The sequence below is a fragment of the Oxyura jamaicensis genome, chromosome 1 (genome assembly GCF_011077185.1).
Source record: "Oxyura jamaicensis isolate SHBP4307 breed ruddy duck chromosome 1, BPBGC_Ojam_1.0, whole genome shotgun sequence".
Taxonomy (NCBI): Eukaryota; Metazoa; Chordata; class Aves; order Anseriformes; family Anatidae; genus Oxyura; species Oxyura jamaicensis.
Genome location: NC_048893.1, coordinates 116,255,038 through 116,281,338, shown reverse-complemented (window position 1 = coordinate 116,281,338; position 26,301 = coordinate 116,255,038). Strand labels below are relative to the sequence as shown.

The 26,301-nt window shown below is 50.0% G+C and overlaps 3 long non-coding RNA genes across 6 annotated transcripts; all 3 read right to left on the bottom strand.

Annotated features, from left to right (window-relative positions):
* Positions 1–9,318: 9,318 nt before the first annotated feature.
* Positions 9,319–20,710, bottom strand: LOC118160919. Of its 4 annotated transcripts, none has more exons than XR_004747756.1 (3): positions 19,915–20,710; positions 13,720–13,794; positions 9,319–11,064 (listed from the first exon to the last, which is right to left on the bottom strand). It is a non-coding gene; the product is annotated as an uncharacterized LOC118160919 (long non-coding RNA). The 4 variants fall into 4 exon arrangements; XR_004747758.1 differs by having other exon boundaries at positions 9,319–11,061; XR_004747759.1 differs by lacking the exon at positions 19,915–20,710 and adding an exon at positions 16,210–17,386.
* Positions 20,711–21,068: 358 nt separating this feature from the next.
* On the bottom strand, positions 21,069–22,406 carry LOC118160923. The gene is made up of 2 exons (XR_004747763.1): positions 22,210–22,406; positions 21,069–21,307 (listed from the first exon to the last, which is right to left on the bottom strand). It is a non-coding gene; the product is annotated as an uncharacterized LOC118160923 (long non-coding RNA).
* A 1,692-nt stretch (positions 22,407–24,098) lies between these two features.
* Positions 24,099–25,765, bottom strand: LOC118160917. The gene is made up of 3 exons (XR_004747754.1): positions 25,594–25,765; positions 25,210–25,345; positions 24,099–25,069 (listed from the first exon to the last, which is right to left on the bottom strand). It is a non-coding gene; the product is annotated as an uncharacterized LOC118160917 (long non-coding RNA).
* Positions 25,766–26,301: the final 536 nt, after the last annotated feature.

Here is a 26,301-nt window from a genome sequence, read left to right as displayed (position 1 = left end):
TATCTGTGCACATCCAGGGCTGAGCCGACGTCTGCCAGGAGCTGCTCCCCTGGCACCACTTCCACAGGGGCGCAGCGCTGCGCCGAACCCTGTCCCTGCCTCGCAGGTAATGGATTTTATAGATTTGACCCCCTGCCAAAACCAAAAGCTCTGATCCGCCGCTCGTTCCCTGCTTCTGTGTTTGATTACAGCTCGGAGCTTCACGGTCGGCTTCTGTCACAATTTGCATTTTTTAGCACGGCGCTAAAATGAGCCTGGCTGTGTGCAGTCGTCGGTGTCGCTTGTGTTACTGTGGTGCCCAGGAGCTGCCTGTGCTGAGGGCTGTGCACGGGGTAATGCCCTTCTGTACCCCGTGAAGCACGTGAGCATGTCGTATTTTCTTCCTCACCTCCATTTTCCCTGTTGTGAGTTGCTGGTGATGGGGACAGAAAGGCTTGGCACTTCTGTGTGAGAGGAGCAGTAGGTGCTGGGGACCCTGAAGCGTGGGGACACCACCTCTTCCACCAGTCCATCCTTGAGTTTCAAAAATGTTTCAGAAGGGAGACTTGTAAATAAGAGAAGAGGAAGCTGCTCCACCGATTTAAACCTGCCCTGCTGCGTCACTGCCCTTTCCCTGTTGCCTGCCCCAAGAGCAGAGCCTGTCCCTGCTGGTGGCATCGCTGCTCTCCAAAAGCAGCAGCGGCAGTCCTGCATCATGGGGCACCACGGGGAGGGTGGGGCGGCTGCACGGTGCTCCCCCGGGGCAGGGGCTTGCCTTTCTCCTCGCTTGGTGGAAAGCCTCTGGGACGTGGTGTGGGGGCATCTCAGGTCCTCGGCTGGTGAGCAGTGCTGCAGGGCCTCGCTGGTGGCCACGGTCCTTGGGGAGGAGCGCTGCGGCCTCAGGGCAGCGCCTGAAGGCAGCAGGGCCAGGTCAAGCCTTGCTTTGTGCCTTGTTCCCTTGGGACATTGGCACGGTGTGCCCAACTCTGCTCTCCTCCTGCTACCAGAAATGGGAATATCAACCAGGGGCAGGTCCCAGCCCCACTGCCGACCCTGACATCAGCCGAGGATCGCATGTTCCATCTGAAAACACCCGCGCACCCAGGTCGCTACAAACAGGTCACCCAAGTCAGCATACCAACAACACTCCTGCTTTTTGATCGGAAAAAGTGTTTTACCCCACAAATGTGTGAAACCCATGTGCTATACAGCAGGGTAACTCTCAACATGACGCACATTCCCAGGGCAGCCACTGAATCACCAGGTTGCCGGGCTTTATGCACCGTACTCGCATAACACAGCGCCCTGGCCAAGCCCTTCGGCAGCACAGGATCTGGGGAAAACCCCTGGAAGTGTTCTCAAAACGCGCTAGCTTTCCAGAAGTGCCAAGCCACCTAGCTTCTGAGGATCAAGCCTTTTCAAATCCTCTCCAGAAGTGCAAAGTCATACTTAAATGCCCTATGTGTTCATAAAACGGAGAGTATTCATCTAAATATATGCAACATTTTCAGAGGGGAAGCACAGACGGCTTTCTGCCGGGCAGCGTAGGAAGCCGTGGCTTGGGTGCTTTATCTGCCGGAGGAGAGAAGCAGAAAGCATGGTGCGAGAGAAGGCTGATGCCCAGTGGGAGACCTGCTGGAGCAGGAGAATAAGGAGCAAAACCCATATCCCACCTTCTTTTTTTTTTTTTTTCAGTCAAAAGGGCTTGAAACAGGAAGCATTTCAGCCTGCTATAGGGACAGCAAGACTGCAAAAATAATGATAAATATTGTAGTGCATGTTCGTGGCCGGCAGAAATCCATGGCACGGCCTGAGGCTTTGCAGGAGTGGTTTGTTCCTACAGCCTTGGTGTGCTTTTACGGGATTTACTTTTATCACCATGTTTGTGGGTTATTGCTTGGTCAGAAGAACATATGGCGGTTATTTGGTGTCTTTTTATTTGTAATTAAAGCAAGCAAAACTTGCCCAGAATTTTCTTCATCCCAAAGTTCGCTGTGATCCACACATGGGATGTGTTAGTCCTTCTCCCAGATGCAGAACCAGCGTGCTGAGCCAGCGGGTTCCCGTTGTGTGCTGCTGTATTTACCCCCGTGCAGTCTCTGCTGCGCTCAGGGCCAAGGACTGCCCCCTCTCCGCCTGCGAGGTGAAGCCCATCTCAGCCCGGCACTCCCTAGTTTTTTGGACAGCGTACTTTTGGTGCTACAGTTTGAAAGGGAAACCAAAAAAATGGCTTTACGAGACCAATTCAATAAAAAATTATTGGCAATTAGCACAGCCTTTTTTTTTTTTTTTTAAAAAAAAAAAAAGTAATTAGCTCTCCTGCCCTGAGAATTAATGAATGCTTTTCATTAGACCCCAAGGGGCAGTCAACCCGATAATAATCCATTTCAGGTTAATGTTGTTCTAAACCAGCATTGTTTGAAAATGCAGGCGGCGGGGCTGTCACAAACGGGAGGCAGTCGTACCACGCTGAACCCTTCACCACTTAGCCCTCTGACACCACAGGGAAGGAGTACCAGGCGACAGCATCCCTTCCCCCTGCCCCCTACCTGATTGCTGGCGTTTTCCAGGGGATGTGATTTGGGGTGGATGCAAAAACTGCACTGATGCTCAATTCAGTGGCTGGGTGGCCTGATTTTGAGCAAAACATTGTCATGAGACAGGAACCAGCTCCAAGTGCAGCAGGAGTCTCCTCCTGCCCAGCGCTCTGCCGGGGAGCAGGGGCTGCCCAGCAGGAGAACCAGGAGATGGTGCTGCAGCCCCAGCAGCAAGGTGTGAGCTGGGGGAAAGCGCAGCACCGGCTCTGACATGAATCTTTAACAGCCCGCTCTGCCAAACGCCTCCGTGGTGGCCACGTCTCCGGCACTTCCCCGCGCTGCGTGCAGCGAGATAAAACGCCCAGATGAGCAGTGAATGTAATGATTGCTTAACATGCACGGCAGGACTGCCTGGAGGCGATCGTGCCGTATCAGAGCATCGTCCCGCTGGATGTGTCAAGGAAATACGGGCAGGCACGGAGCTAAGGCTGTGAGCATAAGGGCAGGAACAAACAGGGGCAGATGACACGGAAAAAGAGGATTAGGCAGTGCGGAGGCTGTTGAGGTCAGTGCGACGGGCGCAGGCTGCATTACAGTTGCTTTAGGCAACCTCTGCTTTGGCATTTTGTAGATTACGGATGTCCAACTTTGCAGCTGTAAGCCGCTTCGGGCACACGCTTGTTTAGATGTAGTTAAATATATACATATATATTACATGGTGGAAAATATTTATTTTTTCATGTGGAACCATAGCCATACTCCGAGGGACCTTTAGCAGGGCTGAAGTCTCTACATCAACCCCTCACTACTTGCTGGACCAGCTCTTCACATGACGGCAGAGCAGGACTGCCCGTAGCAGAGCTGCCTGGGTGCGGAGAGGCGCAGGGGAGGCCGATTTGCGTGTCACACCGTGACTTCAGTGTGAAGGGAAAAAGAACGGTCCTCGGTTTATTATCAGCCATTGTTTTACCCCCCTTTCAGCCCGTTTTACTGGAAGGGTTGGCAAAACACTGAGGAAAGTTTTACAAGTGGAAAAAATGCACTTTTTTCCAACTTAAAAGTTTTCAAAAGGTCAGCTAGCTGTGATTAGTTTGAAACTTGAATTAGTAATCGGCACATTTAAAGTATCTAGGCTTGAGGATTATATATTTTGATAGCCTAAAGGTATTTTAAATTCATGTATTTGCAGTTTTTGCTTTCTGGAGAGTGGCCCATTTTTGATTGAGTTTTGATTTTTTCCACAAACCTATGGACAAGGACTTGGTGTGATTTTACTACACAGAGCTGAGGAAGACCAGGTGTGGGTCTCCTATGGATTCACACAGTGCTCTGGACCCTGTAATATCCATTATTCATCTACTTGCTATAGCAGGAACAGTAGTTTTTGCAGGAATGGTTGAAGCTGAGGAAGGAAAGTGTCCTTTAATGTCACAGCCACAGAGCCAAGGACAGACTCTACGGTGCAAAGGCAGCTACCAACTCAAGACCAGGCTGTGCCAGTGGCTTTTCAAAGGAGGAACAGGGTGTTTTCACATCATAGAATCACAGAATATCCTGAGTTGGAAGGGACCCACAAGAATCATCGAGTCCAACTCCTGGCTCCACACAGGACCACCCAAAAATCAGACCATGTGTCTGAGAGCCTTGTCCAAATGCCCCTTGAACTTGGTAGGCTGAGGGCTATGACCACTGTCCTGGGGAGCCTGTCCCAGTGCCCGACCACCCTCTGGGTGCAGAACCTTTCCCTAACCCCCAGCCTGACCCTCCCCTGTCCCAGCTCCATGCCGTCCCCTCGGGTCCTGTCGCTGTCCCCAGAGAGCAGAGCTCAGCGCCTGCCCCTCCGCTCCCCTCGTGAGGGAGCTGCAGGCCGCCATGAGGCCTCCCCTCAGCCTGCTCTGCTCTGGGCTGAGCAAACCAAGGGACCTCAGCCACTCCTCATACATCTTGCCCTCCAGACCTTTCACTATCTTTGTAGGCCTCCTTTGGACACTCGGTAATGGTTTGATGTCCTTTTTACACTGTGGCACCCCAAACTGCACGCAGTACTCGAGGTGAGGCCGCACCAGCGCAGAGCAGACAAGGACAATCCTTTCCCTCAACCAGCTGGCAGCGCCGTGCTGGTTTAGCTGCACTGGGAGCCGTGAGCAGCACACTGGTGCATGTGTTACAGTGGGAGATGCTCATAAATTCTCCCTGTAACTTACCTGCCCAGAAAAACTCCCACTCCCCTTCTCCCTTGCTCTTTTTGTCACCGGCTGCACAAGGGCCAGGCTGGCAGGAGCAGAGCCTGCTGGTGAGGGGCAGGGGCTGCGGGGCTGGGCAGGGGCTGTGGGCAGGATTGCCAGGTTGGGTATCCAGAAAAACGAGAAGCTCATCGCTGAAAGCATCCTGCTGGGAGATTGCAGCTCAAGGCGTTGCCTCCTCCTCCTCATGACTGACGTGCTTCCATGTGCTGTGGTCAGCCTCAAGCGGGGCAACTCCCAGCAAGCAGGATTGCTGGGGCATGGGACATGAAGGGTGCTATGCCCCAGAAATTTGTGCCATGCCCTCCAAAATGGCACGAGGGGAAAATAGCCAAGGGACCATTTTTTTTCTGATGTGCTGGAATTACTGTGGTCCCTCTCCAGCTGGCTAAACCTTAGCAACACTGGTGGCATGGGACCCCCCAGCCCTCACTGCAGAGGTCTCCAGGCAGCCCCTTGGAAGCCCACACTGATGCAGATGGTGCAGTTTTCAACACTCCATTCAAACCCATCTTTTTAGCTTTTTCTCCCCCAGTTAAGATTCTCAGCGTTTTAATGCCTTAAGGAAATGAAGGTCTGTACCCATGGGGAAGGCAGGAGGTAGGGGAGGTAAGGGCACATCTCTGCAACTGAGGCACGGTCCCGAGTCAGCTCTGTTGCCAGTGGCTGGCTGACTACACCAAGTATATTGGTTTAGCAGCCTATTAAGCTGTCCTGTAAGAGCTGTGAAGTGGAAGATGAGCACAATACACCAGCCCCCATGTGATCCCTATCTTCTCTGTTTTGTGCAGGGTAATAAGCAGGAGAATCCCGAGCCATGAACAACCCTATATGGACTTTCCAATTTATCAATACTCTTTATTTTTACCACTTACCCCTCATGGAAGAAATATAATATGATAAACTACACTCGGGCGACATTTCACATACTGAATATTTCTGTAACAAGGAAAAGTAAGTGTGTGGTGGTAATCATGTCTGGGTACGTGTGTAAAAAGGCAGTTATTGTGCCATGTATCACAATAACAACAACAATAGTATCATTGTGTATATACTCATGTATCTTATGTTCTGACTGAACTCGAATACATTTTTTGCCTTATGGGAAGGGAAAGCGTATGCCAGATGAAGAACAAGTTAAAAGTGGCTGAGTGCTTTTAGAGCTGACACATGTCTCTGAGAGGTAGCTTTACAGAGACGTGTTTGTCACGCCTGCAGAGTGGTCCCAAGCAAGATGTACCACAGGCTTTCCTTGAGGTATTCCCAGTCTCAGCAGCCCTCTGCTTGCTCTGGGCTGTGAGCAGACGGGTCTCCGAGTTTCACCAGCGCTGTGCTTGGGAGCAGAGTTGTTGCATCCCTCAGTGCCACGGGGGAGCCGTCAGGCAGCGCCGCAGCGTAATACACCCTCGCACCTCCCATGCACCCACACACAAAATGGGGAGCTCTAATTTCAGGTCTGCAAGCGCTGACAGTGTCCCTTTCAGCACTCCTGCAACTACACCTCTTACACCACAGCTCTTTATTCCCACTCGGTGTATTGTGGCATGCTCAGCGGTGTTGCAACAACAGCTGACAGCTCCCCTGCCTTCGCAGATCTGCTTCTGTTGGTTGCAGGTGCTGCTAATCGGATAATGCTGTTGTTTTGGTTGCACTCACGTTCATCTCTGCTAAATGACAAGGAGTAGCTTGTACTCTGGTACTTTCTGGTGCTTCCCTTTCAAGCTTCGCAGCTGTACTTGCCGTTTCACCTCTGGAGCGTATCAAAGTTGCTTTCGCTGCTTTGTGATATAGTGGCAGTTCAGTCACGAGGAGGGATGCGCTGTGGCACTCCCTGGCAGCGCCTGGCATCAGGCAGACCTCATCAGCCTGTCCCAGAGGCAGCTCTGAAATCAGTGGCAAGCAAAGGGCAGTCCCCTGAAACTGGTCCCAGTTTGGTTTCTGTTGATCAATCTGCCAGATCCACGGATGGAAAACACGTTGTGCTGGATGCCGTATATCTGTGGGTTCCCTCCCTTCATCCCAGGAGTGATTTTAGTTAGGAGCCAGGGAGATAAGCAGAGGAGGAGAGGAGCTCCCTCTCTGCAGCAGTGGCTGTTTCTGTAAATCTCTCTCACTAATGAGCCCAGGTGTAGTGAGGTGCTGCTGAAAATGTGCATTTAGACACTGGGATCATTTGGGGGAGATTCAGCCTGGAGATCTCAGCACCAAAACCACAGGCTTAGAAAAGGTGCCTTATTATACAGTTGTGACCACAGGCACAAGACCAGGTTTTTACAGCCTCCTCCTGTTCAACGAGCCTGCTCGCCAGCATCCGAAGCCCACGGCAGCTCCATCCTCTGCCAGGAGGAGCGCTGCCTGCCGCGCTGCGCAGCCCGGGCTTGGCAAGGGCTCACGCTGCAGGGCCAGAGATGCTTCTGTGCACCGCAGGTGCTTGGGAGAAGGCTGCCTAATTGAGGGAGGGTGAAATTAATATATTGCCCTCGTGTCTGAGATCAGAGCAACTAATCTTGCTAATAATACAATCTCCCACTATGTCACTGATAAAGGATGTTTCGTTCAGCGCAAGTTGGAGGAGCCTGTGTCGTGCAAGGTTCAATCTCTGCACACAGAGGTAATCTCCAATGAAGTGTTAAGCCCAGCAGTAAATCTAAAGCTACCGTGTTTCCTAAGTGGTTCTCGTGTGGCACCAAGTTTCCAGCTGACTTTCACAGTGCCTTGAACAGGCAGCTGGGAAGCAGTTCCTGAATACAGCCGGGCGAGACCACGGTGGCACTGGAGGGCTGCTTGCTTGGCAGGTTTCTCTTTGCTCAGTTAAGAAATGCATCCTGCAGATCAACTACCTGTCTTAGAAGATAAAATGTAGGGAATGTGGAAGGGTACTTTGGAAAAACAAACAAACAAACAAACAAACAAAAGAAACATGCCTCTTGGACTAAGGTAGGTAGCAAAATGGGAAGCAGCACAGTGAGTGGCACTTGTTGCTTTCAGTGGTGGTCGGAGCTGCAAGGCTGAGTGATGGTAAGAAGGGGGAGGTAAGAAGGCAAGAAGGGGAAAATGTGACATTTTCAGAGAGAACACGTTTAGGTAAATGACCTACCAAATATCAGTGTTCTGCATAAGTACTCACAATGAAAAAATACCTGCGAATTTTAAACAGACCCAAAGGAAATAATTAGCCTTGTTGATCTGACGTATAAAAGAAACTCCATAACTCAAACCTGATCAGCTCTTGAGGTATTTTCATGTGGCACCCCACAAATGTGCAGAATGTCTCCCCGTTGGGTTATAGAAAATGCTAACTGTAGTGGGTTTATGTGGCAAGGTTTTGGTAGCAGGGGGCCATAGGGGTGGCTGCTGTGAGAAGGATCTAGAAGCTGCCCCATGTTTGGTAAGGGCCCCACTGCTGACCAGAGCTGAGCCAAGAAGTGATGTTGTTTGGGCCTCTGTGAGAGCAGATTTAAGACAGGGAAAAAAAAAAATGCTGCGCCACACAGCAGCTGGGAGAGTGAGAGGAGTGAGGAACAGCCTTGCAGGCGCCAAGGTCAGTGCAGAAGGAGGGGGAGAGGTGCTCCAAGCGCCGGAGCAGAAGTCCCCTGCGGCCTGTGGTGAGGACCATGGTGAAGCAGGATGTCCCCCTGCAGTCCATGGAGTACCACAGTGGAGCAGGGTTCCACGCTGCAGCTCGTGGAGGAGACCACGGTGGAGCAGGTGGACCTGCACCGACGGAGACTGTGGCCTGTGGAAGACCCCTGCCGGAGCAGATTCCAGGGTGGACCTGTAGGTCGTGGAGAGGAGACCACACAGGAGCAGGTGACCTGGCAGGAGCTGCTGCCCGTGGGGGACCCAGGTTGGAGCAGTTTGCTCCCGAGGGATGGACCCCGTGGTACGGACCCATATCTGAAGCAGTTCTTGAAGAGCTGCTGCCTGTGGGCAGCCCACGCCGGATCAGTTCAGCAAGGACTGCATCCCATGGGTGGGACCCCACAGCACAGGGGACGAGAGTGACCGAGAAGGAGCGGCAGAGAAGAAGCGCTACAGACTGACCATAGCCCCCATTCCCCCGTTCCCCTGCGCCGCTCGGGGGGGGAGGAGGTGGAAGAGGGCGCATGGGGGGGGGAAGGTGCTTTTGGTTTCTTTCTTTTGTTTCTCACTTCTCTAGCTCGTTAGTAATAGGCAATAAATCTTACTATCTCCCTATGCTGAGTCTGTTTTGCCCATCACAATAATTACTGCGCGATCTCCTCATCCTTATCTCAACCCCTGATCCCCTTTCATCGTATTTTCTCCCCGCTCCTCTTTGAGGAGGGGGAGTGAGAGAGCGGTTGTGGTGGAGCTCGGCTGCCCACCCGAGTAAAACCACCACACCAACACATGGCCACCATGTTCGTGGACACAAAGGTCATACTGGGGCAAGCAACGTACCCATGCCAAGACGCAGGACAAACACAACTGGAACATGATGTCTCAAAAGGGTCAAAGAGCACGTTGCTGGAAATGCCAAAGTAAAGCAGGTAGAGGAAAACTGTGCGCAGAATCCAAGGGAAAGGGGAAAATCTTTCCTATTAGGGATGATAAAAAGACAGATTTGATGTACACATAGAAGTGCTCCCAGCTAGAAGCAATCACGGAGACTTCAGAGTAGGAACAGATGGGAGATGAAGGTAGAAAGTGAAGGATATTTATGGGAAAGATATGAGCAAGTTGCAGTGAGAAGACATGCCAATGTTCAAGGACCTGACCATGAAAACATACAGTGATGGTCACTGCAAAGCTAACCACGGGCAGATGGGCAAGAAAAGGCGCGGAAAACTCGGGAAACTTAATATGGTGACTAAAACTTGCAATGTCAAACTATCCGACAAGGACATCTCTAGAATGTCTACCTGCTGCTGCACCAACTAAAGTCAGTGGATTTGACAGTGGAAAGTAGTAAGTAGTAGGTCATGAGACACATACCTTTGGGCCTGAACAAGAGGGTGTATGTCACCAAGAGTGAAAACAGAAACTAACAGAAATCCTTCCCAGGTGCAAGGGGACTAACTGTAGCCTTGTGAAAGACACCGGCAGTCACCCAGGGACACGACGACATGTCATGGAAAAGATGAGGCCTGTTATCGTTACTATCCACACTGTTTCCCAAACCTGAAATTAAGGGATTAAAAGCACCATTGCAAAACAGCAGAGCATATAGCATAGCTTGTAGCATGTGGAACTTGCAAAAGAAAGCTTCGTACCAGTGGCAGAGAAGAAGAGGGGCAGGAGAGGCACAAGGTCATCCTGACACCCTTTAGCAAGGGCACTGACAGCATCAGGAGACCGGACTCTGGTTAATCATCTGCTTTGGCAGGGCTTTATCACTCACCAAAGAATGACAGAAAGCTCCAAAGCAGAGCTGCAGCTGAGTGTGAAGGGAGATGGCAGCCCTGGATTGCTCACGGCCTCGTTGGGAAGGGACAGGGCCCCCCGTACATTGCTGTGGCGTGCTGCAGGCTCCAGCATGCACAGTAGGCACTGCAGCTGAGGCTGAGACTTGAAATACCCTTCCGGAGTGCTCCGAGTGCCAGAAATACTTACCAGCCTTATTCCAAGCACAAGGGAGTCTGGCAGGAGTGAAAGCATCCATTGATCATGTGCCATGCGGGGGCAGGCAGTGATCAGAATCCCAAATGAAGGAGGACACTGAGGCAGCCAAGAAGATACAACCCAAACCTCAGCGGAGCCAAATGTCAATCCCAGACAATTTAATTACGTCTGGAGAAAACAGCCACAAAGGGAGTAGACCCTGCTGATTATTAGCAACAGTGAACAAACTGAGAATGAAAGAGGTAAACAAGGAAATTTAGAAACTGCAAAGGAGGTTAAAACAGGTTGATGTGTTCACACCCAGCAGTGCAGCTCAGACACTTACTAAAGAAACTGCTTTGCTCAGATATGGAATAAATATGGCAGCAAGAGCAATGGACAGAGAGAAAAGGCGAGAGCAAAGGTTTGAAGCACCTACCAGCATCACCACTCAGCACCTCCTCCTCCTTCCCCTTCCACCACCACCATCAGGCTTATGCTGCAGGCCAAAATGTGGCTGTAAATAAATAACAGGACTTTGCCAGGCTATGGCAATGACTGTAAAATGTTCCATGGTCTCTGGCTCCCACCGTCACAAGTGTCTCTTTCGCTAGGATGACCGTATTTTTTATTCTTAAACTGTACTCCATCAAAGAGCGTGACATTTGTTGATGTGCAGCACAGATTTAACATGCTCGGTGAAGCTGAGACGATGATCAAGTGTCTCTGCTTTCGGAAAGCTGCTAAGCTGAAAGCAAAAAGTCACTGGAAGAGATCCAGTTGTCCACGGGGGAGACGAAAGAAGGAGAGGTGGTGTGTCACCCCAGAAACATGGGACTGAGGAGCTGCAGCCTGTCATGTGCTGCACAGGAGGCACCACAAGGGCAGGGGATGCAGTTTGGCATGAGGTGCTAAGCCATGCAGGTTGTCTACGTGGTCATCCCCTGGCTCCACAGCATCCTGGTATCAATTGCTCCCGAACTACTGCATTGCCATAGAAAAGGAAGAGACAGGGAGTAACACCCCGGCAGGTAATGGTGAGTGCCTTGGGAAGCACCTTGAAAGTTTGAAAGAAGAATAGTGGGAGTCCAGAATAGCTGCCTGTGTGCCACCAGTATCTGTCAGCGTGCTCAGCTCAGTGAGACACAGCCCAACGAGCTGCAGACAACAGAAGCCTCCCGTGCGAGCATGATAAAGCCTAATGTGCTGTATCTCTAGCAAAAATGGGAGAGCGAGGAAGGAAACACAGCCAAAGAGGAAACGCCACAACCAGCAGAAAAACCTCAAAGCAAAGGGTGTTGTAACCAGTCCTCCCATACCCATGCCTGATGTGAACACGCAGACATTTTGGGAGCGTTCATGAAAAGTGCAGACACGGTGCTTCCCACGGTGCTGCGGAGGAGAGCACGCAAGGGAGAGCGTGAGAAAGAGCTTTGCAGTGACTCTGCTCGCTGCCTTGAAAAAGGAGAGAAAACAGCCTGAAGTCCAGGGGCGGGCAGGGCAAAGGACCCCCTGTTTCCATCCCGAGAGTTTCAAGCATGAAGCTGGCTGACGGGGCTCAAATCAGCTGTGCTACACCCGTGCTGCTCTTTGTGGCATCCCGAGTGCTCCAGCTGTGCTCACGCCTGAGCCCTCTGGTAAATAACTCTTATTTCAAGCACAGCAGAGTTGTGGAGTCAACTGAAGCATTTATGGACTTTTAATGTCAGGCTGTGGCTCCCAGATACCCACAAATTTTTTTAGGCCCAAATGTGCTCTGGGCGATTGGTAGCCAGGAGTTTATCATCGCCCGATAACCACCATCATTTTAACTAGCAAAACCCAGCTTCTGAAAGGGCCTCAGTCTGTCCCACACCTTACTTTAATTTGCTAGGTCGCACCATATCCCCATCTGGCATTTGGCCAGAGTTTTGTTTTGTTTTGTTTTTCTCCTCTTGAGTTATTCAAGAAGACGCAGAGCTGGCTGGGTGCAGTAGGTCATTGTATGTCTTTTAAAGCAGTCACTGGATTTATTTGAATGTGGATTAGAGAGACTCAGAATGTTTTCTTTAAATGAACATAGTAGCCTACAATTTTAAAATGGTAATTTTGGTCCATTATATTGATTTGTACTTAAAGGACTTTGATGTTTTTACTACACTACGAAGAAAGCAGTAAGTATTGCTGCTGTGAAAACCAACACTTTTAAAATTTTGTTCAAGACCATGAAAAAACAGATACACAAGTTCCACTGAAATTCAATGAAAATTGACCTCTCACCCCTGTAAGCTGCTCAGTAAAGCTCACTTAGAGCACGTGCAGAACTTTTACACACACTTAGTATTTCCTATCATTCTTCAGACAACTTCACATATTGTCATTTTGGAAAAAAAAGGGATTGGAAGGGCATTTCTGACAGCATTACTGACACGGAAGACTGTTTCAGCCCTTTCCTTAACTCTCTGTATCTCTGAAGCCCCACACCTCAGTTTAGCTGCGTGCGGTGCTGGCATCAATACAGTCCAGAAGGAAACCTCAGCCTAGCTTACCTTTCTTTCAACTCAGTTCCACCTCCAGCTGCATTCGGTACTTTATCCTATGCCCTTCCAAAAAATAACAGAGCGTCTGTATAGCTTTGAAGAAGCCCTCCAGGTTTTCTTTATCAGAGGGTGGGGAGCTGGCTAGTAAGGATGCACGTTGCTCCACCAGCCTCTTGCCAGCAGCCGGTGTGGACCCAATGTACCTGAGGGGTTGCTGCAGCAGTTTCTGGCTGTCCTCGTGTCTAACGAGGAGATGGACACGGGTTATGTCAGTAACTCCCTTTCACGTGAACCCGAGGAAGGCTGAAGACGTGCCACTCCTTTCTCCCCCTAAGTTTGTATGGAGCTCGTCCCTGTGCAGTCCATGACATTTTGCTGTTTTTGCCCATCCTTAAGGTTTTCATTGTTCTTCCACACTCTGCCAAAGATCAGATCAGTGAGCAAGTGCTGACTGTGTAAGTGCTGAAGTGTTCTGCACTTGCTGCCTTGCCGGTAAGCTAACCCAGCTGCTAATACCTCATTTCTGCAGCGGTATTATCTGCATGTTTGCAGACAAGGCCTAAGCTGTGCTGTAGGAAAGGAATGCTTAATTATTACCCATCTCCTGCACAAGGTTCCGCATGAAAACCATGGGATTTTACTCCTGTTGCTGGAGGGAAAGGCAAGGGGAAAAATGAAGTGCTTAGAAACCCCTTTCGTCCCTAATCGTGCTGTTTCTACCCAAACCATTTAGTCATTCCCTGTGCATGCTCACTGGGATAAAAATAATAACACTAATAACAACAAAAACAATAACTGAAATACCAGAAAGGGAAACTAATTAGTAGGTGTCACAGTACCTTTTCTGTGTGTTTGCTGAACTGCACAGGAAACATGCACAACTGTGTGCTGATGGCAGGTGAGCAATGAGAGCGCAGCCTCCTCTCAATATATTTCCTCCAACAATTTCAGAATCTGTAAATATCAAAAAATAGCACTCAGTAATTTTTTCTCTCTGTCTCTCTGCATACATATCCTCATACATCTGGGGCTCCGTTTTATAAGAATACCAAAAAAAGGGGAAAAAAAGAAAAGAAAAGGAAAAAAAAAAAAGCCATACCATCCCCAAACCTAAACTCAATTGCAGCTCATCAGCAATACTTCTGAAGGTTTTTTGACGGCCACTTCTCTGCCTCTGAACACATCTTTGGCACTCAGGTCCTTGGTATGGGGGCATTTACCGGTTTGGTTTCGAGGCTGCATCTGGCACGTGCTGTGTGTCTTTTAGAATCTGTGTGATCGCACATCACCGCACGGCTCGTAAAACCAGCTGCTGTGGTTAGGCATTCACAGCACAACTCCAACCCTAACTCGGCTCCTCGCATTGACAAGACGTTTGTTCTGGGGTGTGTTATCTACAATAACGCTCACTATTTGCCTAGCCTAGCCAAGAAAACAATGAATAAGACATCTACCATCCAGGTCCTGGCTTTCTTGGTTTAATAGTAAAGAACACCTGATATTTTCTGTTGCAGAGAGACTCTATCTGAATGTCTTTGTCTACAATTTCCTCTCCCTCCGCTGACGCGCAGTGTGTTGCCAGCCATGTGATTGCCTTTGTCCTATCCGAAGGGGGACTGGCCTTCAGCAATGCTGCAAAAACGTAAGTCATAATGCACTTTGAGAAAATTACTCTGAAAGTGGAAAAAAGAAGCTTGAAAAGCACTTTGAGATGTAAGCTATTACGTAAAAGGTCAGTTGTTATTGTCGTTACTTTATTAGTCATTATTGTTGATAATGATGAAAATGCTTGCCTGGCTTCAAAAAGGTCATCCTTCCTGCCGCCGTTCAATTCCATTTTGAAGCCCGAAGTCTTCATCCCTCTAACTCTGTGTTGATTAACTTTGAGTTTGCTAAGGAAGCAAGGCTAATTCAATCACATGGGTTGATTTTCAGTCCAGGTAACCTCGACGGTTTTTAAATTCAATGGCCAATTTAAGTAAATTTGACAGAGGGCCAAAGATGTCAAAGATAAAAATTTCCTGTGGGTTGCATGAAAGCGGGAAGCCATGTAGAAAAGACCCTATTAATGTTCCCAGCTGAGGGAAAGGGTACAGTGAGAGCGTAACAGCTATTATGCAGTACAAAGTCCTCCTAGGTGCTGAGCCTCAAGCCATAAATCGGTAGAAAACCAGGTCTCACTGGATCTAGTCTTCAAACACTTCTTTGTTATTCTCTCTCGATAACAAACCCAATAACCTTCTAAGCAAAGATTTGAATTGTAGATGACAATAAATCCTGTGCTGGCATGTAAAGCCGATCCTCAGTGTTTTTCATAGCTCACCAAGCCTACAGGGTGTGGTATTGCTTTTCTTGAAGGCTGCCAAGTTTTCCGCTTGGTTGCCCTGTTTTCCTGTGCGGCGGTGGAGGTGTGCTGAATACAGCTCCTTGGCTTATCGTCATTTTCTTTGTGCTCTCCTGACTACCTCTCAGTCCCCAGCTCAGATCAGTTTCTTTTTGCTTTGCCCCGTCATCATCTACTTTTTAACAGCATGTGATCTATGTTCTTGTCCCTTACCTAAGCAACGCTGACGCTCACCTACAACAAGGTCCTGTGCCTGTGAAGATGGGTGTGTGGATCCAACTGCAGCAGGAAGTTTTATATAACAAAATCACAAAATATTTCTAAATTGGTTTCTTGCAATTGCTTACCAACAAGATTTTTTCTCTAAGGTAATGAAATTCCAAATCCAAACCCGTCTCTTTTACCCCCCACTGTCAACTTCAGTTCACGAAGCGTGAGACTTCAGTTCTACATTCTGGGAACAGGTTGTGGGGCAGCCAAAATAACTTCTGTCTGCCCTCTCCATCTTGGATGTGACTAGGATTAGCTGAAATGAAAACTAAACCCAAAAGGCTCAGCAAATATTAATTTGTATTTTATGGAAAATCAGGTAGGACTGCATTGCAGCTTTTTTTTTTTTTTCTTTTCCTTTTTTTTTTTTTCCCTCGTATCTAATTACAATCTTTAAAATGTCATGGCACCAAAGTCTGTAGACGCAGCACACTCTACATGAACAGGGAAAATGATTTTAGAAAGTAAATCACAGTTTCATACGCGAGTAACCCCTGTGCTACTTGGCTTAGTGCAGTTTTTCTATACTTGCAGTCCACCAGCTAAAATCCCTTCAATTCTAGTGCTCCACCAAAAAACTGCTCACTCATACTCTGCAGGCATCCTACGCTCGCTGAAATTATTCACCAAATAATTTAGAAGAACGGATACATTTGATGAAAATCATGCCCCTACTCATGGACAATTACCAAAGGAGGGGGAGGACCCGGAGAACTGATCAGGTTCATTATTCACTGTCACCGAAAATTATTCACCTGGCTCTGCTCCCAAGGCTCCATATGTAAATCACGGCAGTCGCAAGCGGAGGGGCCGCGTTTGCCAAACAAGTTGAGCGGTGGCGGCGGCGCTCGGCTAATGGCTTTGGTCCCGCCACGGCTTCAGCACTAAATCAGGAGATGCAGCGGGGCTGAGTGACACTAAATATCTACTTTTAGGCGATATCTAATCAGCTAAAGAACCGTTTCTAAATGAGCCACAGATAGCGCGTGTGGCCACTGGTAATTTATCCCCTTCCCATCGCTATTGACAATATGAAATAGAGTCTCTTAGCGCGGGGGTTATCCGGCCATTACGGCGCATAAAATATTGATGCAAATGAATGTAAAAAAGCTGAAGTTCCTGTAATTCCAGCTAGATAAGGAGCCCGGATTTCTTCCCAAGCCCGGCCATTAGGACGCAGCGCTGCGGCGGGGGGTGGGCGCGGGCGGGGACCTGCAGTCCGTGCCGGCGACACTAGGTGGCAAGGCAGCGCCAGCTATCGCCGCTCCGGCCGGCACCCCCGGCTCCCCGAAGGCAGCAGATCCCCGTGGGATGGGGCCGGTGGCACCCCTCGCCTTCGTGGGGCGAGCCGTCGGGGTTGGGTGTCGCTCCTAGGGTACCCGTGGATGTTTTTCTTACGGCTGTGGCCGGCGTTGGTTTTTTTGCTTTTCCCTCAGGAGCTTTGGACCCTGTGCGAGATGAGCAGCCCTCCCTCCAAAGGAGATTACCCAGCCAATGTGGGTGAAAGCTTGTCTCCTTACTGAACTAAAAGAGGTTCGTGTTTGATAGTCCCACGGGGAAACAGCTCTCCTTTCAACTTTGCGTCAGTCTGCGCGTTGGCTGTTTTACTGTGTGCGGGAAGCTACCAGCTAGGCAGTTAAGCTGCGAGGTATTTTTATTGGGACTCTGTTCTCCTCCTTCTCGTGCGCAGATAATATCTGTTTATGCTAAAAGGAGTTTACAGGGGAGAGGTGGAATCTCCAGGATCCAGTTCTGGATCAAATCACCAAAATCTTCAAGGCCTACGGCGAAGAAAGCACTGATCTTGGTGTTACCGTCCTATTTTTTTGTAAGGGAATTATGGTTATGTCAATAAACTCCTCTTCACGACTGCAGCCTTTTAGTTTATCCTATTTTGGGGGTAGCGTCTGATCCCACACCATACCTAACCATTGCCTCAAAGAATCGGTTTATATTGGAGGTGGAAAAGGCAATATACAAACTGCTCTGTCCTTTTAACCATTGGGAACTCAGGGAGCTGACCTCAGGTATGCTATTCCTATCCCCTGTGGCTGCAAGAGAGTTTGTAAGGCTCTGGATGCTAATTGTTGTGACGGGACTTCCTCGGGGATGTCTTATGTACAGTCCTCTTCCCTGGGCACAGTTGAGCCCATGGCCCAACTGGCCACTCGTTGAAGCATGGCTTCCAAAGCAGAGATTTCACTCAGAAAGTTCTGCAGAAGCTTTGAGCAGTGTCCATCCTTTTATTTTGGATCCCCTTGTAATGCTCAGTCCTTCCCGCCTCTGTGAGGTGTTGGTCAGGCACTCCCAAATCACCTTCCCCTAAGAAGCTCATCAGATGATGGGGCTGTATCAGTTCCCAAACTCTGCACTTGGGAATAAAAAGCAACGGTAAGACAGTGATCTCAGGGTGTTTTCTCCACGGAGAGGAGAGAAACCTTGACAGTTGCCAAGTCCAGGCAACCTCTCCATTTAGGACAGGGAAGGGCTAAAGTGAAAAAAGTCCTGTTTTCTGTTGGTGTGGCTTGTAGCAAGTAAGATGTATTGTGCTCATCCGTGGGCATTTAAATAACGGTCTCACTCCGTACGAGCCAACTTATAGTAAGAATGAAAAAATAACTATGGATCATGAAACAAGCAGGAATGGATAATCAATTTTTATCACTAATATTGTGGGTAAGGCCAATAACTCTGACTGAGTTATGAAAGACTTTCTGTGCTCTGAGCAGATGTGCCTCCTTTTCAGGCAGCCTCCCTTTAGCCCTGTCCTAATAACAGAGATATTATATATTACATGTTGAAGTACATGTATTAAAACATTTTCTCCTTGTCTGTCATATTTCTTTTTTAAAGGTAGGAGTGTGAAATTCACGCAGGTGGGCTGGCAGCGGGAGGCACCATACCGATGGAGGAGAAAAGCCTTTCAGCTTTACAAACATGGGTTCAAATCAAGCTTAAGTAAGTGACAAGCGAAATGGGGCTATTGATTTCAATCTAGTCCTGTTTGGCTACAGCAAAAAACTCGGCACAACGGTGTCTGAGCGCTTAAAGGGGCACTGTCAGCTAAACGATAACTCTTCTGCTGGAAAACATCGGCAGCCTTATTTATACCAGTGGAGATTACTGGATTGGTTGAGATTACTGGAGGTGAAAAACATCTGAGAGTAAATTTATCTCCCCCGTGTTGGGAGGTGTGTTGGAACAGTTGGCAGTGCTCTCTGTACCTCAATTCTCCTTTCTAGTTACACAGCAGAGCACATGTGGAGCATGTACGTGGGTCAGGATGGGAAAACTTTTTCACAGAATCACAGAATCACAGAATAGTCTAGGTTGGAAGAGACCTCCAAGATCACTGAGTCCAACCTCTGACCTAACGCTAACAAATCTTCCACTAAACCATATCCCTAAGCTCTACATCTAAACGTCTTTTAAAGACCTCCAGGGATGGTGACTCAACCACTTCCCTGGGCAGCCTATTCCAGTGACTAACAACCCGCTCAGTAAAGAAGCTCTTCCTAATATCCAACCTAAACCTCCCCTGGTGCAACTTTAGCCCATTCACCCTCGTCCTGTCACCAGGCACGTGGGAGAACAGATCAACCACCACCTCGCTACAGCCTCCCTTGAGGTACCTGTAGAGTGCAATAAGGTCACCCCTGAGCCTCCTCTTCTCCAGGCTAAACAGTCCCAGCTCCCCCAGCCGCTCCTCGTAAGACTTGTTCTCCAGGCCCTTCACCAGCTTCGTAGCCCTTCTCTGGACCCGCTCAAGCACCTCGATGTCCTTCTTGTAGCGAGGGGCCCAAAACTGAACACAGTACTCGAGGTGCGGCCTCACCAGAGCTGAGTACAGGGGGACGATCACCTCCCTAACCCTGCTGGTCACACTATTTCTGATACAAGCCAGGATGCCGTTGGCCTTCTTGGCCACCTGAGCACACTGCTGGCTCATATTCAGCCGACTGTCAACCAATGCTCCCAGGTCCTTCTCTGCCAGGCAGCTTTCTAACCACACATCTCCCAGCCTGTAGCACTGTTTGGGGTTGTTGTGCCCCAGGTGCAGGACCCGGCACTTGGCCTTGTTGAACTTCATGCAGTTGACCTCAGCCCATCGGTCCAGCCTCTCCAGATCCTCCTGCAGAGCCTTCCTACCCTCGAGCAGATCGACACACGCACCTAACTTGGTGTCGTCTGCAAACTTGCTGAGGGTGCACTCAATGCCCTCGTCCAGATCATCGATGAAGATGTTAAAGAGGACTGGTCCCAGTACCGAGCCCTGGGGGACTCCACTAGTGACCACTAGTTTCTTGATCGTCAAGTCAGAAATCCTCTGATAGCTGCAGAAGTGAAAAACCTGGCCTCTGGCTGATGATGGTCACGGAGAGATGGCACAAGGCATTGGGGAGGAGAGAAAACCACGCTTTATGCAAGGGGAAATACAGCTGTTAGGCTGTAAAATGCACCAGGAGGCCTCTCGGTCTCAACAAAACTCTTTGTAACTTCATTCTGAAAAACAACTCAAAAAGCTCCATTTGTGTCCAAAGCTCGGCTTTCCCCTGGCTGCTTCACTCCCAGATCCCCGGCCTGAGGTGACTCGCTCAGGCCTGCAGCCGCGGTCAGGACCGGGGTTAAAATGCGAAGGTTTCTTGCTCTCGCACGGCTCTTTTATCCTCCTGCTCTGGCTCCCCTGCAGCACTTCTTCCACTGCTGTTCAAAGACTCAGCGGGGCTCAGCGATCGGCCCTGCGGCTGCCCCTCCGCTTCCTTGCACTGGGGGATTTGTGTCAGAAGTTCAGCACCGCTAAATGTCATTTTGAGTGATTTTGTAGTTCTAGGCTAATAAACTGCCTAGCGTCATGGAGGAGCTGAACCGTGCGTTGCTCCAGTTGCTACGGTGAACCTTTTTCTTAGCCGTGCATGTAAAATATGCAGTTCGGAACGATTCTCAATAGCCCGACGCTTCCAGATTCACATTTTTAATTAAACAGCGTTTTCTTTCTTCTGTTTCTAAATGGGCACATGCCTCTCCCGTGCTTCAGTCTCACCGGCATCCATGACTGGGACCTCGTAGCTGCAAAGCTCCACTGTGGCTACGGAGAAGAAAATAGCAGAGAATAGTGAAAGACCATAACTTATGCCCGGCAAGCCCTTTATGCAATTATTATTGTTTTTATTAAATTACATGGAAAAAGAGCTTAGCAATTCAAAGCATTTTCGTAGTGACCTGGCTTCAACATCGTCTAAAGATTACGTTTGGCCCTAATGTGGGGAGGCTGTTCTTCAGCTTAGCAGGGAAACGGAGTGAGACCCCTGACCCGGGGAGAATGAGGAGCAGTGTAAAAGAATTGCTGGTGGTACTGTCTGCAGAGTAGTATAAACACACATGTAAAAGGGTTGGATTTCTACTGCTGTTCTGAAAATGACTTTAAAACGCGCAATTATGTGCTTTATAGATACAGAGATACGTATTCCAGTACTTTCCTTGATGCTGTGGGAAGTGGAATGCACTTTATGGAAAAGATCTCTTTTCAAGCCATGGGCTGCTGAATGCTATACGTGTCTGCTCTGAACCCAGAATTTGCTCTAGGTTGAGGAGAGGAACGCAGTTTAGGGGTTTATGCTGGCTTTTGCAGGTGTGGAGGAACAAGCCAGACGCAAGGAGGACCAGATGACTCCTGATTTACCTCTCAGTAAGGTTTTTCTGCTTGGGACCCGTAACAAAATGCAGCTTTTGTTCCGGACCCTGCTGGGCGCTGCAACCCGTGGCACCGGCGGGGCATCTGCCAGCGCGCTTCTGTCCGCTCCCATTTCTTCCCGCAGGCACCGTGGTCTGTATCCCTCGCTAGCCTGGCCACAGCTTTCAGAAACATTCAATAAATCAACAGTTAAAAGGGACGAGTAGACATGGGGAGCAGGTGCTTATTATCTGTGCATCTCTGGAGAAGAATAACCCACAGAGTATTTCCATGCCCATTTGAAATGGAATATGACCATGACCCTGCAAGTGGCTCTGCTTGAATTGTTCCTGGCATCATGTTTTACTCCTAATATTTTCATTGTCTGCCTCCATCAGTTTTACCTCCCACTGTAGCATTAATTTTGCATGTGAATATGGAGGCTGTGCTTTAAATAATACAGCATATGCTTTTTATTTGCCATGTAGAATAATATTTTTTTTTGGCTGATTTATGTTCCACCTGGACAAAATTATTTTTTATGATGGGTTTATTTCATTTGTTCCCACTTCCCCAAACGGGGGGGAGGGGGGGGAAGGAGAAATCTTGTAAACCACCGATAATGGTGGATACAGAAATCCGCTTTGAAACACAAACTTACTGCAAAAACAGATTTTCTCCAGCCATGCAAATGAAAAAGTGCTGTTGTAATAATTTTAAAGCTAGCAAATGCGTGGTACTACCGGTGAGGGTAATCTTCAGACTTCTGCATCGCCCCTTACACAATGCTGGGAGGATGGAGGAATTATACAGATGGTTAGAGCATGGATTTAATTTAACTCTTTTCAGAACTTCATCAAGAAACAGAGCCAGGACAAAACCCTGTGGTTTTTAGGTTTGCGGATTTGCTGCAGAATTCCAAAGGCGAAGCTGCCAAATCCACTTTGTTTCCAGTTTTCACAAAGGTTGTAGAAAAACATGTTGTTTGCTGTTGAAACAAGTTACTTCTCCTGGCAAGTAGCTTCAAAGAGTTAATTTGGGGATTAATAACAACAACAACAACAACAAAAATTGTTTGGTGTACCTTGTTCTGTGTTTTACGACCCTGGAACAGACTGGCAGGATTTTTATGTTAATCTATCACCTACAAAAATACATCAACAGATTTATTAAGGAAAAAATGCGCCATATGTAATGCTTAGCACGATTTAGTTCTGATTTTGACTTCCAGCTTTAGGTGCTTTTTGTAAAGCAACCAAATGTCAGTCACACAAATCCATAACAGCCATCGCAGTCAGAGAGCTCTGGGTCTATTTTTGGCTGTAATAGTTGTCTTTAACCAAAGAGCATCCTCCAGCCAAAACCACATTGTAACAGGAGCGCACGTAACAGGGACACGTAATGCCCCCACGTCAGCTCTGAACTGCCGAGCTGGGAGAAGGAAGAGATCCTTCAGGAGCGGCTTCCCTTTTAACACCGGATCTAACAGGAAAGGTAGGACTTCCACAGGAAAATCCTGCTGCTGCTAGCCCTGTCCCATAGCTCCCCAGTGGGTGGTAGGGATTCAAGCTGAACTCTCGGCATCCTCTAGCAGCAAGTGGAAGATTTGTTCTTGTGCAGACCCTCTTTGCCCCAGACAAAGCCCTGTTCCCACCCCTCGTCCTGCCACATCCTAAATTCTAGCTAGCACGGAAAGCTTTGGCGGATCTGGGGCACCTCTGTTCTGCTCCACCTTCTCCTCCTGAGCACCGAGTGTAAAATCTATCAGCAGCCAGCCAGGCATTGAAAATCAGGTGGGAACGTAAATGAGAATGTGGGAATGTAAGCTACGGGACGGGTGTGTGTTGGATTTGTTCCACCATCATCCCAGCCCTGAGCCTCTCCAGTGAAAACAGAGCTCACGTTCTTCTGCCAGCTCCTCGGGGTGAAGGCAGCTCCTGCAGGGACGGCAAGCGTGCAGACGGGAAGCGAAGGGCTAACAGTATAATAAAGCTACAGTAGATGGTGCTAGACAGGTGCAAAAGGCACCAGCTCGTCATCTGAGAATACCTGCAAGATTTACCCCTAAGCTAAGCGGTTTAGAAAATGTGCAATTTAGATTTATCAGTTCAGGAGGGAGATTCAGATAAAAACAGTTGAGCCGGTGAGATTATTAAATGCAGAGCCCCGCACTGAGACAATGCCCGCGTTATCACCTGCGCTGACAGAGGGGGCACGGGGGAAGGGCCCCCCGAGGCACACAGGCAGGCGCGTGGAAGTCAAGGCACAGCGGGGTCTGGGGAGGGACGGGCAAGCAGAGGGCTTGTCCCCTCTGCCTGGGGACTTCTCCATCGAGCTGGAAGCAGGGTGGACAGCAGGAACTGCAAGGATGCTGCAGGTGATGCATTTCCTGATGTCAGTCCCCGTGTACCGAACCCTGCACGACGCAGGGCGGAAAGGCTGTGGTGGATGCTGTGCTCGGAGCATCGCCAGGCCGGCCCTGGGTGAGCAGCCCTGGCCAGGCAGGGCAGCGGAGGTGGCAGCGTGAGCCTCGGAAGGAGAAAATTGCGTGATGTATCGCCGCTCAGGAGCACCCGCTGGAGAGCTGCTGGGAGTGAGATTGCAGTCTCAGAGGAGGCTCTCGTGCCTCTCGGTCACAGGGTTACTACGATGATGCAGTTGCAGCTCGGATGTGGGAGGTAGGAGGGATTGAAGCGGTGGCCGGAAAGAAAAGCTGGATCAAACCTCCTCGAACCCTTTTCAGATTAACCCAGTTTCCTGAGTCCCCAGCTCTGAGGGTCTTGAAACCGGCCAAATTGATTCTTTTCCCTTAAACAGAAGAAGAAAAATGTAAAGGAGAGGATGAAGTTAGTACCGCAGCCAAGAGTTTACAATCAGCATTTAAGACTGAAGAGAAACAAAGCTCCCCAAAACAAGAGCTTGTGCAGTGCAAAGGTCTCAGTTCTGCTCACTCCAGTTTGGTATCAGCACGGCCAGCTGGATTTCTCTGCATTTACTGAGACACAAGAGAGAAAATCAGGCTCAGCATCGCACTTTTTTCCCCTCCATCCTCTTCAGATTCAAGTTGGTGGGGGTTTTCTTTTTTTCTTTTTTTTTTTTTTCTTTTCCTGGTAAATTCCTGTTATTAATGCAAGAGGAAAAAAAACCCCTCGGATCCCTGGTGCATCCTTGCAGTGGCTGCAGCCGCACCGCAGATGACTAGGCAACCACTACCGCGCCACATAATGAGGAGCACGCCTGCTGCACCGGGAGATACTAATGAGGGAGCTACAGCCCCCTCAGCCCTCTCCAGTAAATCCGCGTCTGCAGGCCATGTTTTATTTATCAGGCTTATTATGGCAGTGCTAAGGAGCCGTTTGAAAGGGATCACCATTGTCCTGGGCACCGCACATCACAGTGCCTACCCTGACGGGCTTACGGTGGGGACAGATGAGGCTGGCAAAGGGTCGGGGGGAGGGATGCAGCACGGGAGCGGCACGCACCACGCTGTAGGAGCATTTCCCAGCTCCTGTCTGGGGGATTTCAGGCTGCTTTGACCTGCTAGTGCTGCTTGCGAGGGACTCCAGGCCCCGGCTAGCAGCCTGAAGCCAAACTTGGGATGATTTCCAGGAACGCTGCTGAGGAAGCCGGGGCTTGGCAGCCCGCCGAGCACAAGCTGCAGAGCCGTGCGGCTCCGAGGGCCTTCCTGGCAGCCCCGCGCCAGGCTGCCTCCCACCATGCTGTGATCCTGTTCGCAGCAAGGGTCTGTCTGCAGCCTGCCGTGGCTCTGCACCTCGCAGGGGGAACGCTGCTGCTCCCTGCCATGACGCAGCCTCACTCGGCGTGCTCGCCGAGGGGGGATTTACGATCGTCGCTGCCTTCTCCAAACGTCCTCTTCCTGAGCCCTCGTGCTCCTTCCCGGAGGTGTCCATTGCCTTTTGAGGATCGCTCCCCTCACAGAGGAGCTGCAGAAACAGGAGGAAGAGGCAGCCGCGTGAACAACGGGGGAAAGGCGAGCAAATCTTTGCGAAAGTTATGCCTCAGATCTCAGCGGGACTCAGACAAATTGGTCTGCATTCCTTTAACGTATTAGGTTTCTACTTACCCCGTTCATTAGCATGTTAAGCTACAAGTGCTGATGATACGAAACTCATGGAGAGACATCAATTAAAATGATACATTTACATACGTCCCTTCTGGAGGAGAGGTGACGGGTTCCCTTGGTTCAGAGCTTGGTACGACTGGACTCGGAAAGGGAAAAGTTGTGAGAGAAGCTTTAAACAACAGCACCAGCCCCGTGCCAGCACACACGCTGGGACCACCGCAGACAAAGGCGGTTTGTTGCCCGGCCGCTGCTGAAGAGCCCATTTTGGCCTCGGCAGGCCCTCCAAACGGTGCTGCCAGCGTTGCCAGCCCTTCTGGAGAGCCACCGCGTGCTGCCGCCGGCCACCACCAGCGCTGCTTCTCCAGCCCTGCAGCAGCCACCCACCTCGGTGCTCCTAATTATGACTTACGGGGGGCTGACTGACGGAGGACTTGACCTGCCGATACCAGAAGCGGCTCAGTAACAGACACAGATAAAGAAATACGTTAAGCAAGCGCAACCTGCATACAAAGCCTTGGGCCCCGCCTGACTCCGGGGTTAGAGATATACGTTTCTGGGGCTCGCTCCGTCAGAGAGCCCTGGGTCCCTGTCAGCGGTACGCGTGATGATGCTATTCGCAGGTTTAGCAGTAAGCACGCAGACACACAGTGCACGTTAAGACGCCTTTTAATTAACAGAGAGAGACTTAACGCCGCATATCAAAGCTGATCGGAACATAAGGAAGTTTAAAATAGAAATAATAAAAAATAATAAAAAAAACGACACCCGGCCGACCCGTGCCAGCCCGGCGCCTGAGGCGGCGGAGGGGCTCGTGAGGCAGCACCCCGCTAACGGCTGCCCGCCGGCCGTTAGCCGCTCCCCCGCGCGCCGCCCGCCGGCCCCGCCCCTCCCCGCGGCTGCCCCGTCGCCACGGCAACGCTCCCCCCCCCACGTGACCCGCGGCGGCCGCTCCCGGGAGGCCTCCTGTTACCAGGGACGCGGCGGGGGGGCTGCTCTTTCTGATTGGTCGCCCCCCCCCCGGCTCTCCGATTGGCTGGGGGGCCGCGGGGCCGGGCCGCCGATTGGCTGGGCGCGGAGGTGAGGCCGTGGGGT